This window comes from Amblyraja radiata, chromosome 41 (assembly GCF_010909765.2).
Source record: "Amblyraja radiata isolate CabotCenter1 chromosome 41, sAmbRad1.1.pri, whole genome shotgun sequence".
NCBI classification, from domain to species: Eukaryota; Metazoa; Chordata; class Chondrichthyes; order Rajiformes; family Rajidae; genus Amblyraja; species Amblyraja radiata.
In genome coordinates this window covers 10381675-10397753 of record NC_045996.1, presented here as the reverse complement: position 1 = coordinate 10397753, position 16079 = coordinate 10381675, and positions in this window count along the sequence as shown.

Genomic DNA, 16079 nt, shown 5'->3' with positions numbered 1-16079 from the left:
GGAATAAGTCGATTGGTTTGTGAAGGACTGTGTGCTTCTTGGAGTGCAACATCAAGTACACGTTAAACAAACACACGCACAGGCATCTTCGTTCTGTGAGCAGCATAGCTGTGTAGCAACATTCCCATTGTCATCAGCCCGCCCTCCAGTACATGGCTAAGTGTGATCCATTTTACCGCAAAGATACTAATTAAGATTATACTTCTAACCACAAATTACACTGCAAAATAGAGTGGAGCTTTATTTTATAATCTGTCATTAAAATGAAAGGAACAAATAGGAGCTGGATTAATTCCAGATTTGTACTCCCTGTTTAAAAGGTATTTTGAACAAAGTTTTCAACTAGTTAATGGTGGTGAGAATTATTATTATTTTTTAAAAACAAGGTACCTTTGTAGGTTCCTTCATATTTCTAGTTACTAAAACGTAAAATTAATAATGCGTGTTTTGTCAACAAAATATATCACGGGATAGAACACAAAACAGATCATCACATGAACAGGCCCGTGCCGAACATGATTTCATGTTAAATTAATTCCCTCTGCCTGCACACACGATCCATTTCATTCCAGTCCCTGCATATCCATGTACCTATCTAAAAAGCCTCTTAAATGCCACTATCACATACATCTGCCTCCACCAACTCCCCAGTACTTCTACACTTTAATAACCCTAACATTCCCAATCATCTTCTCATATTGAAGGTCTCTAGTTCTCACCTCAATGTAAAAATTTCTATCAAAGCTGGCATCATTTAAAGGGCATTTATTAGCTAGCCCTCCCCCTCTCATCTTCTTTGCTCAATATAATTCACTGATAGTATTTTAGGACAATGTCAATTCTACCTCAGGGTAAATAAAGGCAGCAGCTATACTCTGCCCTCGGGCACCTCCCCAGCTCTGAATCATTGGCCAACATCAGCTCATTCACAGTTAAATAAAGTTTTTTCCCCCAACTTGCGGATCAGAAATAAAAACAGAAATAGCAGGAAACATTCAGCACGTCCGGCAGCATCTGCGGAAAGAGAAACCGCATGCATGCTTTAGATAGAGACCCCCCTCCAATACAGGAAAAGGGGGAAATATTATTGTGTAGAAGGCGGGGAGGGATGGGAACATCCTCTGCAGAGAAGGGCTGGGGCATTGCTGAGATTCCTCATGCCACCATTTTAATTCCTCATGCCACCATTTTAATTCACGACCCCACCATTTTAATTCACCACCCCGCTCCCATTTCAACCTTTCTCTCTGTAGACTCCTGCAATTTTATAACAAGCTTTAGAAAGCTTTAGAACCTCACCCTCTGTCCAGTACACTACAACCCTCTAGACACAATATCAAATTCCCCGACTTCCAATAACTTGCTTTCTCTGTCAACATCTGATCCGGAGGGAAAAATAAGACACAGAGTGCTGGAGCGGGTCAGGCAGCATCTCTGGTGGAAATGAAGAGGTGACATTTCGGGTCAGGACCCTTCTTCAGACTGATGCACGGAACTGCAGAGGCTGGTTTACAACAAAAACGCTTAAAGTGCTGGAGTAACTCAGCGGGTCAGGCAGCATCTCGACTTGAAACGTCACCTATCCATGTCTTCCAGAGATGCTGCCCGACTCGCTTTAGTTACTCCAGCACTTTGTGTGTGTTTTTTTGTAAGCCAGCATCTGCAGTTCCTTGTGTCTATTTCTGATCCAGCCAGTCCTTATTATCCTGTGATGTTATCTCAGTCCTTTCCCTCTGCATTACCCTTCATTGTCACCCACTAACTACCACAATAACAATAACATGCAGCTTCCCCACATTCCTCACATTCTGGCAAACAGAAGTAATCCTTTTGCTCGAAGCATCCCCCTACCCACCTTGCCGACAACTCTGCCCCCCACCCCCCCCAAATTCCCAATCCTGGCCTAGCTCCCTCTCCACAGATAGATAATAGGTGCAGGAGTAGGCCATCACTGTGATCATGGCTGATCATCCACAATCAGTACCCCGTTCCTGCCTTCACCCCATATCCCTTGACTCTCCGCTATCTTAAAGAGCTCTATCTAGTTCTCTCTTGAAAGCATTCAGAGTATCGGCCTCCACTGCCTTCTGAGGCAGAGAATTCCACAGATTCACAACTCTCTGTGTGAAAAAGTTTTTCCTCTTCTACGTTCTAAATGGCCGACCCCTTATTCTTAAACTGTGGCCCCTGGTTCTGGACTCTCCCAACATCAGGAACATGTTTCCTGCCTCTAGCGTGTCCAGTCCATTAATAATCTTATATGTTTCAATAAGATGCCCTCTCATCCTTCTAAATTCCAGAGTCTACAAGCCCAGTCACGCCATTCTTTCAACATACGACAGTCCCGCCATCCTGGGAATTAACCTTGTGAACCTACGCCGCACTCCCTCAATAGCAAGAATGTCCTTCCTCAAATTTGGAGACCAAAACTGCACACAATACTCCAGGTGTGGGCTCACCAGGGCCCTGTACAACTGCTGCCTGACCCGCTGTGTTTCCAACATTCAGCTTATATCTCCCCAAGCATTACATTTCCAAAATCCTGCTCTCTTACGATACGATATCTTCTCAATATGTCACCATTAAAACAGAGGACAACCCCTAGATGTGTAGGAAGGAACTGCAGATGCTGGTTATACACTGAAGATAGACACAAAATGCTGGAATAACTCAGCGGGGCAGGCAGCATCTCTGGAGAGAAGGAATGGGTGAGGTCCAAAAACACAACCCCCAAGACACCGTCCTGCCAGGATCTGGCTAACTTCTCCCTCGCCCCACAACAAGCACCTCTATTCCTCCTGCAAACTGGTCTCACCATGGTGGGAATGTATCAACATCAAGAGAGTCCCGAGCTGTTTCTCCCTCCGCAGATGCTGCCTGGCTTGCTGAGTTACTCCAGCAGTTTGTGTCTATCTTCTGTGTAAACCAGCATCTGCAGTTCCTTCCTATACATATCTGATCCACCGCAAAATCCACTCAATGTACGCCTACTTTGAGGAAGTTCTCATCCTCTCTCCTACAAGTTCTGCAATACCCTCTCTCGCTCCCCCTCCCCATCGCCCTCGTTTACTTTGATCTCTCGTTTTCACACCCTACGCTTCCACATCTCTCGTTTCCCTCGTCTACTGACTCAGTCTGAAGCAGGGTCTGGACCCGAAACGTCAACCCATTCCTTCCCTCCAGAGATGTCTGTCCCGCTGAGTTACTCCAGCATTTTTTTTGTGTATCTTCGTGTGTTTGCTCGGCTGGTGATACCCCAACACAAAAAACCCACGGGCCTGAACTAAATGCTGCAAGAATGCTGATTTACAAACAAAAACAATACTCAAAAGCACTAGAGTAACTCAGCAGGTCAGGCAGCAGCATCTCGACTTGAAACATCACCTATCCATGTCCTCCAGAGATGCTGCCTGACTCAAGAATGCAGTCTTGTCTAAAACACACAGGACAGGTTGTCTAAAACACACAGGACAGGTGCACCAAGCAAACTCCAACTGTGTGAATCTGTCCCCGCAACATGTGTTGGTTCCTCTTACCTTTGCAGTCCATGATGCCGCAGGAGAGAGAGAGAAACTGAGGTCTGGTCGCTGCAAGTCTCTTTTTAATCTCTTTGAAAGGTTCCTCCCAGTTGCAGCCTCGCCCCTTCCAGGTGACCAGTGGGCGGTGGCCCGGCGTTTCATGTTACCAGCTGCACCTTAAGGTGTGTATCAGTTTAAAGCGTGCAAAGTCCCATTAAAGGACTTTGACGTTAAATCATTCGCGATTTCTTATGAGTCAACTGTGCACTGTACTGGCAATAACGATCTTGAATGCATGGGTAGAGTATATGTGTGTATGCGTATATATGCATTTGTGTATGTACATGTGTGTGTATGTACAGTAAGTATATGTTTGTATATGTGTATATATAATTTGAATGCCATATATATATATATATATATACACACACACACACACACATATATACATATACACACACACACAGACATATATACACACACGCACACACACATATATACATATACACACACACACATATATATACACACACACACACACACACACACACACACACACACACCCACCTCTGCAATTTCTGCCAAATATATCCATTCACTTGGCCTCCACAGCCTTCTGTGGCAATGAATTCCACAGATTCGCCACCCTATTGTAAAGGTAGATATTGTTAGAATGCCTAATAGGCATTGGAGCAGGTACACAGATAGAAATAGTAGGTAGGAACTGCAGATGCTGGATTACACACAAAATGCTGGAGTAACTCAGTGGGTCAGGCAGCATCTCTGGAGAGAAGGAATGGGTGACGTTTCGGGTCGAAACCCTTCTTCAATTGAATGCAACATCTCCAAGTTTGCGGATGACACGAAGCTGGGGGGCAGTGTTAGCTGTGAGGAGGATGCTAGGAGGCTGCAAGGTGACTTGGATAGGCTGGGTGAGTGGGCAAATGCATGGCAGATGCAGTATAATGTGGATAAATGTGAGGTTATCCACTTTGGTGGCAAAAACAGGAAAGGAGACTATTATCTCAATGGTGGCCGATTAGGAAAGGGGGCGATGCAACGAGACCTGGGTGTCATGGTACACCAGTCATTAAAAGTAGGCATGCAGGTGCAGCAGGCAGTGAAGAAGGCGAATAGTATGTTAGCATTCATCGCAAAAGGATTTGAGTATAGGAGCAGGGAGGTTCTACTGCAGTTGTACAGGGTCTTGGTGAGACCACACCTGGAGTATTGCGTACAGTTTTGGTCTCCTAATCTTAGGAAAGACATTCTTGCCATAGAGGGAGTACAGAGAAGGTTCACCAGACTGATTCCTGGGATGGCAGGACTTTCATATGAAGAAAGACTGGATAGACTCGGCTTGTACTCGCTAGAATTTAGAAGATTGAGGGGGGATCTTATAGAAACTTACAAAATTCTTAAGGGGTTGGACAGGCTAGATGCAGGAAAATTGTTCCCGATGTTGGGGAAGTCCAGAACAAGGGGTCAGAGTTTAAGGATAAGGGGGAAATCTTTTAGGACCGAGATGAGGAAAACATTTTTCACACAGAGAGTGGTGAATCTGTGGAATTCTCTGCCACAGAAGGTAGTTGAGGCCAGTTCATTGGCTATACTTAAGAGGGAGTTAGATGTGGCCCTTGTGGCTAAAGGGATCAGGGGGTATGGAGAGAAGGCAGGTACAGGATACTGAGTTGGATGATCAGCCATGATCATATTGAATGGCGGTGCAGGCTCGAAGGGGCGAATGGCCTACTCCTGCACCTATTTTCTACGTTTCTATGTTCAGCAGACCAACAAACCTGTACGTCTTTAGAGTGTGGGAGGAAACCAGAGCACCCGGAGAAAACCCACGCGGGTCACGGGGAGAACGCACAAACTCTATACAGACAGCACCCGGAGTCAGGATCGAACCCGGGTCTAGGGCAGCAACTCTACCGCTGCGCCACCGTGCCGCCATTTGATGACATCAACATTCGCTCACGAACTCCAAGTCCCTGCGCACACAGGTGGTAGAGCTGCTGACTCACAGCACCGGAGACCTGGGTTCAATTCCAACCTCGGTTGCTGTCTGTGTGGAGTTTCCTTGGGTTTCCTTCGAGTGCTCTGGTTACCTCCCACATCACAAAGACGTGCGGGTTTGTAGGTTATTTGGCCTCTATAAATATCAACTAGTGTGCAGGGGATGTGGAAGTGGGATAACATAGAACTAGAATGATCGTTGGTTGTGGTGGACTCAATGGGCCGAAGGGCCTGTTTCTGTGCTGTAACTAAACTAAACTAAACACTGGTATTCCTTCTTACATTTAATCGTGAACCCCTCACCATCTAATCAACATTGGTAACACGATACAGCTTAGACTTCTGTCATTAAAAGAGAGCTGACTACATTTTAAATTGGACAGAATTTTATTTCATGGCAACGTTAGCATAAATACATTAAAAACACCGAGACACAAGGAACTGCAGGTGCTGGCTTACAAACAAAAAACCCAAAGTGCTGGAGCGACTCAGCGTGTCAGGCAGCATCTCTGGAGGACAAGGATAGATGATGTTTTGAGTCAGGAGTTGAGAGTCTGAAGAAGGGTCTCGACCTGAAACGTTGCCTCTCCCTGTCCTCCAGAGATGCTGCCTGACCCTCTGAGTTACTCCAGCACTTTGATTCCATTCAGTAAAAACATATAGATATGAACTATCATATTTTGTCAGAATCTATCTCCCAGGGTGGAAATACCAAGTAATAGAGGGTCAACTTTAAGATGTGAAGGGTAATGTTTTTTTTCCACAGAGGATGGTGGGTGCCTGGAACGCACTTGCCAGAGGTGGTGGTGGCAAATACAACAGTGGTGCATTTAAGAGGCTTTCAGATGGATGTGCAGGGAATGAAGGGATATGGCAGGCAGAGATTAGGTTAGCATGGACATTGTGGGCCGAAGGGCCTGTGCTGTACTGTTCTCTGTACTAAGTGGGGAAGGGAAGGAGAGAGAAGGGTGTAAAGAGGAAGATGTATTTACAAATGACAATAGGATGCCTTAATCACGCTCAAAGAGCAAAATCCCTGCCAGGAGTTTTCTTCGAATGGCTCTCAACATTTGCAGTTCTCCATCTTGGTTTTGTTGCTGTCTCCTACGCCGCCACCTTTCACCTGGTCCGCCTTCCCTTTCTTCACCTTTTTCTTCCTCTCCGCACATCCAGGCTGCGAGGAAGGAGAGTCAGCGGGTGAACGAGAGCCACAACAAGGACACACCCAACCGCACCAGTTGCATAAATGCCCCTGAAACTCCACCAGCTCCACTGTCAGAGCGAGGCCTGATTCACGCAGGTTGGAGGAACGGCACCTTGTATTTCGCTTGAGCAGCTTTCAACCCAGCGGTTTGAACGTTGATTTCTCTAATTTTAAGTAACCCTTGCATTCCCTCTCTCTCTCTCTCCTTCCCTTGCCCAACCCTGGGCTTCCTGCTAGTTCCACTGTTCACATCGCTGGATCATCACCTTCATCATCACCACTTCCCCAGCCAACAATGGGCCATTATGATCTGATTAATACGGGTGTCAGGGGTTACAGGGAGAAGGCAGAAGAATGCGGTCGAAAGGGAAAGATAGATAGAAACATAGAAACATAGAAATTAGGTGCAGGAGGAGGCCATTCAGCCCTTCGAGCCTGCACCGCCATTCAATATGATCATGGCTGATCATCCAACTCAGTATCCCGTACCTACCTTCTCTCCATACCCCCTGATCCCTTTAGCCACAAGGACCACATCTAACTCCCTCTTAAATATAGCCAATGAACTGGCCTCAACTACCTTCTGTGGCAGAGAATTCCACAGATTCACCACTCTGTGTGAAAAATGTTTTTCTCATCTCAGTCCTAAAAGACTTCCCCCTTATCCTTAAACTGTGACCCCTTGTTCTGGATCCTTAAACAGTGACCCCTTGTTCAGCCATCATTGGATGGCGGAGTGGACTTGATGGGCCGAATGGCCTAATTCTGCCCCTATATCTTATTATGGGCTCCACCTTTTCTTGGTAACCTGTGGCTGACCCTGATTTGTTGTGGCCTTTTCCTACTTCTAGTTCACCCCCACCTCTCTACTTTCAGTCTGAAACATAGAAAATAGGAGGAGGCCATTCGGCCCTTTGAGCCAGCACCGCCATTCATTGTGATCATGGCTGATCACTGGCTGAAGTGTCCCGACCCGAAACTTCACCCATTCTTTTTCTCCAGAGATGCTGCCTGACCCGTGGAGTTATCCCAGCACTTTGTGTCCATCCACTCTTGGAGCTCTGGGCCTGAGAACAGCTGAGGGCAGTTCAAATTACAGAGGCTGGGGCAAAGAGGCCTCAGCAATGGTGGACAGGATCAGGATCCGATACCACGCATCAAGTCAGATTGCAGGAGGCCATTTCACCCCAGTCTCTCTCCGTGACATTTCCATCCTGTAACACCCTCCTATCGTCCTATTGAATTTCACTGTCTATATAACCCGTTATCACCCAGCCCACAACCAACAATGGACCATTGTGGGCTCCACCTTTCCTTGATCATTGTAACTTTTTTGCATATATCTCTCGTCTATATCTCTCGTTTCCCTCTCCCCCAACTCTCTATTCCTTCTCTCCAGAGATGCTGCCTGACTCGCTGGGTTACTCCAGCTTTTTGTGTCTACCTTTGGTTTAAACCAGCATCTGTAGTTCTTTCCTACACATCCTCCAGGTGTGGTTTGCACGCAGCGACTGAACCCACGTGCTTCAACCTTTGTGCCAGTAATGTACAATTTTGTTTTCCCTTCTTCGCATGCGATGTTTTGACAAGGTTCACTAAAAAGATCTAAGATATGAAGGAACCTGGCTTCCAAGGACAGGTTAAACCAGTTGAGTCTCTATTCACTGGTTCTCTAGTTCAGAAGAATGAGATGTGGTGTAATTGAAGCATGTAGGATTCATCGCAAGTGTATGTTTACCCCGGGGGAGTGAGTGTTCAAGGGTTCAGAGTGAGGTGACTCTCAATTAAGTTGCATTTTCAGAAGACAATCCAGGGTGGGGCTTTCACAGTGGGATCCTAATACCCCTGTCCCACTTAGGAAACCTGAACGGAAACCTCTGGAGACTTTGTGCCCCACCCAAGGTTTCCGTGCGGTTCCCGGAGGTTTTTGTCAGTCTCCCTACCTGCTTCCACTACCTACAACCTCCGGCAACCACCTGCAACCTCCGGGAACCGCACGGAAACCTTGGGTGGGGCGCAAAGTCTCCAGAGGTTTCCGTTCAGGTTTCCTAAGTGGGACAGGGGCAGTAGGGCATTGCCGGACAAGGATCAAGGCCTTCACCAGCGAGGGCATCGAGCGTCGAAATTGGCCCATTATGTTGCAGTTGTACAAGACGTAGGTGAGGCCGCACCTGGAGTATTATGTTCAATTTTGGACATCCTGCTATGGGAAAGATGTCCCTAACCCAGAAAGAGTGCAGGAAAGATTTATGAGGATGTTGCCAGGACTGGGTTATAGGAAACGGTTGTGCAGGCTAGTACTTTATTGCTTGGAAAGTAGGAGATGGAGGGATGATCTTATAGTGTTTAAGAAGGAACTGCAGATGCTGGAACAATCGAAGGTAGACAAAAATGCTGGAGAAACTCAGCAGGTGAGGCAGCATCTATGGAGCGAAGGAAATGGGCAACGTTTCGGGTCGAGACCCTGCGTTTGACGAAGTTGCCCATTTCCTTCGCTCCATAGATGCTGCCTCACCCGCTGAGTTTCTCCAGCATTTTTGTCTACCGATGATCTTATAGTGGTGTGTTAAATCATGAGGGGCATAGATAAGGTGAATGCTCACAGTCTTTTTCCCAGGGTTGGGAGATCAAGAAGTAGATAGGTTTATGGTGAGACAGGAAAGATTGAATGGGAACCTGATTGTAGATCAAACAGCAATGCTGTGTGATCTACACTGAGGGCCAACGTTTTCCACACAGAGGGTGGTGGGTATGTGGAACAAGTACAATAACAATATTTAGAAGATATTTGGACAGATGCATAGACATGGAAAAGTTTAGAAGCACATTCATAGGTCTAATGCGGTCAAATGGGACTAGTGTACATGTGTATCTTGGTCGGCAGGGATGAGTTAGGATGAAGGGCATGTTTCTATGCTGTGTCACTCTATGAATGTTGGCAGAGTGTGGAGGTTGGGCTATATTTGGAGCTCTGCGTCCAGTTCTGGGCACCACAGGAAGAATAAATCATCTTTCAAGTGCTTCGGGAAATCCTGAGGTAACGAAAAATAAAATGAAAATGAACGTCAATCTCTCTCGCCCTTTCACAACTCTGTTAGGGATGGGATTATCAAGAACCTAATTTGGGCACCCTGGTCAGTGCTCTTGCCTCACAGCTCCAGCGACCCAGTTTCAATCCTAGCTTCCGATGCTGTCTGTGTGGAGTTTGCACGATTCCCTCGGGTGTTTCAATTTTCTCCCACGTCCATAGTTTAGTTTAGTTTAGCTTAGTTTAGAGATACAGCGCGGAAACAGGCCCTTCGGCCCACCTAATTTGGGACGACAGATGGCACAATGGGCTAAGTGTTCGGCTGGCAACCGGAAGGTAGCCGGTTCGAATCCCGCTTGGAGTGCATACTGTCGTTGTGTCCTTGGGCAAGACACTTCACCCACCTTTGCCTGTGTGTGAATGTGTGTGAGTGATTGGTGGTGGTCGGAGGGGCCGTAGGCGCAGATTGGCAGCCACGCTTCCGTCAGTCTGCCCCAGGGCAGCTGTGGCTACAGAAGTAGCTTACCACCACTGAGTGTGACTGAGGAGTGAATGAATAATGCGATGTAAAGCGCCTTGAGTATGAGAAAGGCGCTATATAAATCCCATCCATTATTATTATTATTAATCCGCGCTGACTATCGATCCCCGCACACTAACACGATCCTACACACACTAGGGATGATTTACAATTTTACCAAGACAATTAGCCTGCAAACGTGAACGTCTTTGGAGTGTGGGAGGAAACCAGAGCACCTGGAGAAAAACCACAGAGGTCGTGGGGGAGAATGTACTAACTCTGTACAGGCAGTACCTGTGGTCAGGATCGAACTCGGGTCTCTGATGTGCTGAGGCAGCAACTCTACCACTGCGTCACCGAGCCGCCATAGGTTATTGGTGTAAATCATGTCTGGTGTAGGTGTAAGGTGGGAGGATCAGATAGTGCCCTGCACGCAGTCACCTAGGCTAGTAAATAGGTTAAAGTTGCTTAGGTTACCTCCCATATCCCAATGACGTGCAGGTTTGTAGGGTAACTGGCCTCAGTAACTTGCCCCTCGTGTATACAGGGTGGATGTGAAATTGGGATAACATAGAACTAGTGTGGTCGGCCAGGACTCGATGGGCCGAAGGGCCTGTTTCCATGCTTGCTTTCAATTCAATGCTTACCTTGTCCTTGCCTTCGCTGTCCGAGGAGCTGCTGGAGCTGGAACTGGAGGAGTGACCAGCGTCTACCTAGAGGGACAGAGAACAGAAGAAGGTCAGTACAGACAACACCCACTGACTGATTCAGCCAACGGTGCCTGAAATATTCATTCACAGTCATTTCAATCCTGCCCGGAGATGCGAGTGTTTTCCGGTTCGTATCTCCGGTCGCTCTGCAGCCTAATATCCTGGAGCTGGAGGCCTTGTTCCGGTCTGAGCCTCACCGCGAGGCGTGGACTTACCATCGGAGCCCATCCCTTGCCTGGGGTCGCTCCAACCTCAGCCTGCGGACTTTACCATCGAGAGCTCGCAGTCTCGGGTAGAGACCGTACATGTTGGGAGCTCCAATGACACAGAAGGTTCGACAAGCCCCGACCAGGAGTCAGATCGCTCGGCACGGGGAGCTGAGATTCCCCTCGATGCAGGAGCTTGATCGCCCCGACAAGGAGGGCTCGAATGCCGGCTATGGGAGTAAGATCGCCCCGTCAACAGGAGGCTCGAGGCCACCGCCCGCAGGAGAACAAAGAAGGGAAGAGATTGAACTTTTTTTTGCCTTCCATCGGGAATGGCGGGACTGTCTTAATCTAAGAGAATGGAGCAGCTGGGCTTGTACACTCTGGAGTTTAGAAGGATGAGAGGGGATCTCATTGAAACATATAAGATTGTTAAGGGCTTGGACACGCTAGAGGCAGGAAACATATCCCCGATGTTGGGGGAATCCAGAGCCAGGGGCCGCACAGTTTAAGAATAAGGGGTAGGCCATTTAGATCGGAGACGAGGAAACACTTTTTCTCACAGAGAGTGGTGAGTCTGTGGAATTCTCTGCCTCAGAGGGCGGTGGAGGCAGGTTCTCTGGATACTTTCAAGAGAGAGTTAGATAGGGCTCTTAAAAATAGCCGAGTCGGGAGATATGGGGAGAAGGCAGGAACGGGGTACTGATTGGGGATGATCAGCCATGATCACATTGAAGGGCCAAATGGCCTACTCCAGCACTTATTGTCTATTGTCTATTGTCCATCTCAGTGAGGAATGTGGAGGAGTCACTGTGGTGGATGTTTATGTAAAAATGTATTTTGTGGGTCTTGTTGCTTTTTATTTGTATGACTGACTTCGCAAATGAAATTCCTTGTATTTGGCTAATAAAGTATTATTGTGTTGTATTTTCTCCATGTAATGAGCACCTACATAATTCCCTCCGACTGTCCTTGTACGTTCAAAGCCCCCAGTAACATAGCCATGGTCGTTCCTAGGCCTGGCCTAGCTGGCCATCCGCGAGTCACGACTCCAGGCGGAAGAGGGCTCTGCCCGAGCCGGCTGCTTGCCCCTTTTCCGGGGTTGCGTCCGTGCCTGGGTGGTACTAGAGAGGGTCTACGCGCTGTCCACAGGCACCTTGGGGGATTTCGCTGGTGGTGGGTTTAATTTTGATTTATTTCGTACTTTACATATTGTAAATAGTTGTGAACGGATGATCGGTGTGGACTCAATGGGCCGAAGGGCCTGATTCCACGCTAGAATCTCGAAACTAAACTGAAGAAAGTGTCAGTAAACCTTGGCTGGACTGCTGGGGAAAAGCAGAGAGGTTAATATTAAGAGACGGATCTGAACAGCTTTTACCTTTTTGTGCCCTTTGCCAGTCTGGTCTTTGGAATCAGCCTTCTTCTCATCGTCATCGCCCGCGTTACCTTGGGCATCCTTCTGGCTGTCCGCTGTGTTACTGCCACTCCCTTCAACCTCTCCGTGGTGTGGCTCTGGGTCCCCGGCGTTGGCCACGGCATCCTCTTTGGCGTCAGGTTCCTTCACCTTGGCTTCCATGGCACCCCCACCGGCATCGCCAGTGCCCTCTTTGGTGTCGTTGGGCACGTGCTTGGCAGAGCCACCCTCCGTCACCTCAAAGCCTTTAGTCGACGACTCTGCTTCCCAACAAAGAGGAGAGTTTAGGACGGGCATGGAATTGTTAGCAGGTATCTCTGGGCTTCACGGCTTCGGTGACCCGCCCGGGAGCAATCCTCACCAACCGGGGGAACGTGTGCAACCTCTCTCCAAGCGCCAGAGATCCGGGTTCGATCCTGACCTCGGCTGCCGTCATTTTTTGCACGTTCTCCCTGTGAACTCATAAAATCTCCCCTGGGCCCTCTGGTTCCCTCCCACACCCCAAAGGCATATAGAGTTTGCAGGTTAATAGTCCCTCTGTGAATTGCCCCCATTGTGTGGAGTTCCTCCTATTCCCCCTCTCTTTAATTCCCTGTACCCTTGCAACGTATTTAACCCAGAGATGCTGCCCGAACTGCTGAGTTACTCCAGCACTTTGTGCCTTTTGGTGTAAACCAGCATCTGCAGTTCCTTTCCCCTCTATTTAAAATAGCCCAGCATATGACCATTGACTCTACCAAGGGTCAATTTACACAGGCCTATGAACCCACACATCTTTGAGGTGTGGGAGGAAGCAGGATCACTGGGATAACACCCATCCGTTCACAGGAAGTGCGTGCAAATTCCACACAGATTGCACCTGAGATCAGGATCGAACCCGGGTCTCTCGCTCTGTGAGGCAGCAACTCTACCGCTGCGCCACCATGATCTCCAGTCATAGGTCATAGGTGATAGGAGTAGAATCAGGCCATTCGGCCCATCAAGTCTCCAGTTGCAATGTGAAACCCTTTCCCAGCTGATGAAGACACTGCTGTAATTTCTGTAAACCATCTTCACTCTCTACGATACCACCCACTTTAACATCATCTGCAAACTTACTAACCAACTTGTTGGACAGTGTGGGCAAGTTGGGCCGAAGGGCTTGTTTCCAAACTGTATGACTCTGTAATCATGCCTTGTCATAGAACATAGGACTAGAGGCCATAGACTAGAGGTCATAGACTAGAGGTCGTAGCCCCAGAATCAAAGGACGTTCCTTTAGGAAGGAGATGAGAAATAATTTCTTTAGTCAAAGGGTGATGAATCTGTGGAATTCTTTGCCACAGAAGGTTGTGGAGGCCAAGTCAATGGATATTTTTTAAAGCAGAGATAGATAGGTCCTTGATTAGTATGAATATCAGGGGTTATTGGGAGAAGGCAGGAGAATGGGGTTAGGAGGGAGAGGTACAGTAGATCAGCCAGGATTGAATGGCGAGTGCACTTGATGGGCCGAATGGCCTAATTCCACTCCTATCACTTATGACCTTGTGAACATAGAACAGTAAGGACATGTTTGAGGTTGGGCCCAGGAAACTCAGCAAGTTCACTCAAACTGTAACTAGACACCATCTGGATAGGTCGTGCAAACACCAGCATTACCACGGCAACCCTGCCTCACCTTTCCAGTGACATTCCTTTTCACCCTTCCATCCTTACCCCACCCAGCCTACCACTGCAAACTTAGCTAACTCTTCCGAACGAAGAGGGGCTGAATAGTGTAGGAAAGAACTGCAGATGCTGGTTTAAATCGCAGATAGACACAAAGTGCTGGAGTAACTCAACGGGACAGGCAGCATCTCTGGAGAGAAGGAATGGGTGACGTTTCAGGTCGAGAAGTAGGGTCTCGACCCGAAACATCACCCATCCCTTCTCTCCAGAGATGCTGCCTGTCCCGTTGAGTTGATCCGTGGAGTTACTCCAGCACTTTGTGTCATTTTTTGACAATCCTTGTCCCACCACCCCTTCACAGTTCGGTGGATTGTTAACCACCCAGCAGAACCACTTCCTAAATCATTCCAAATCTTTGTCACCACCTCTACTGTTCCACAACATCAGGCGTTAAGCTGTTCATGTATTTCTCCAACTAAGTTGTTACATTACAAAGGGACGGCATATTACATAGGGGCGGCACAGTGGTGCAGCGGTAGAGTTGCTGCCTCACAGTGCAAGAGACCCGGGTTCGATCCCGACTACGGGCGCTGTCTGTACGGAGTTTGCACGTTCTCCCCGTGACCTGCGTGGGTTTTCTCCGAGATCTTCGGTTTCCTCCCACACTCCAAAGACGTGCGGGTTTGTAGGTTAATTGGCTTGGTGTCGCCTGTATGGTCAGGGTGACGCCTGTATGGTCAGGGTGTCGCCTGTATGGTCGTGAGTAGTCGCCCAAAGAGTCGTACTTTTTTCTGGTTGCCGCTGGACTTTCAACACGTTGAAAAAGTTTGGTGACCTGCTGCGACTATGACGGGTGCCAGCAAGTCACCGAAAAATTCGCGTAAGTGGGACAGGCCCTTAAGATTCCTATTAAATCTTGCCCCTCTCACCTCAAACCTATGTTCTTTGGTTCTTGATTCCCTTACTCTGGATAAAAGACTTTGTGCAATCACCCTATCTATTCCCCTCATGATATTACACATTGCTTGTACAATTCAACATAAACATCGGCAGCGAGTGGCGAGACCTGTCCTGAAGGTTTGTATTAGAGCCAGAGAGGCGAGAGGTTTAAAATAAAATGAATATTTAAATATAATATTCATTCCTGTACCGCTGGAAGCCTCAGCTTAAATCATTCATCAGCTAATATTAAAACAGGTTTTCAAGTACCATTCAAATACTATTGACGTCATCCACCCAAAATGACAGAATGTAGAAACTGCAGATGTTGGCTTACACCAAATTATACTAAAGTGCTGGAGTAACTCAGCAGGTGAGGCAGCATCTGTGGAGAACATGGATAGGTGACTTTTCACAGAGTGCTGGAGTAACTCAGCGGGTCAGGCAGCATCTGTGGAGAACATGGATAGGTGACGTTTCACAGAGTGCTGGAGTAACTCAGCAGGTGAGGCAGCATCTGTGGAGAACATGGATAGGTGACGTTTCAGTTCGGGTCCTTTCTTCAGAAGTCGGAAAAAGGGTCTTGACCCGAAACATCACCTATCCATGTTTTCCAGAGATGCTGCCTGACTCGCTGAGTTACGCCAACACTGTGTGTCCTCTTTCCTTCTCTTTCCACAGATGCTGCTGGTTTTAACTTTGCAACATTTTTAGGTTTCAGCTTTTAAGGGTGGCACACGGTAGAGTTACTGCCTTACAGCGCCAGAGACCCGGGTTCGATCCCGACTATGGGTGCTTGTCAGTACAGAGTTTGTACGTTCTCCCCGTGACCTGCGTGGGTTTTCTCAGAGATCTTCGGTTTCCTCCCACA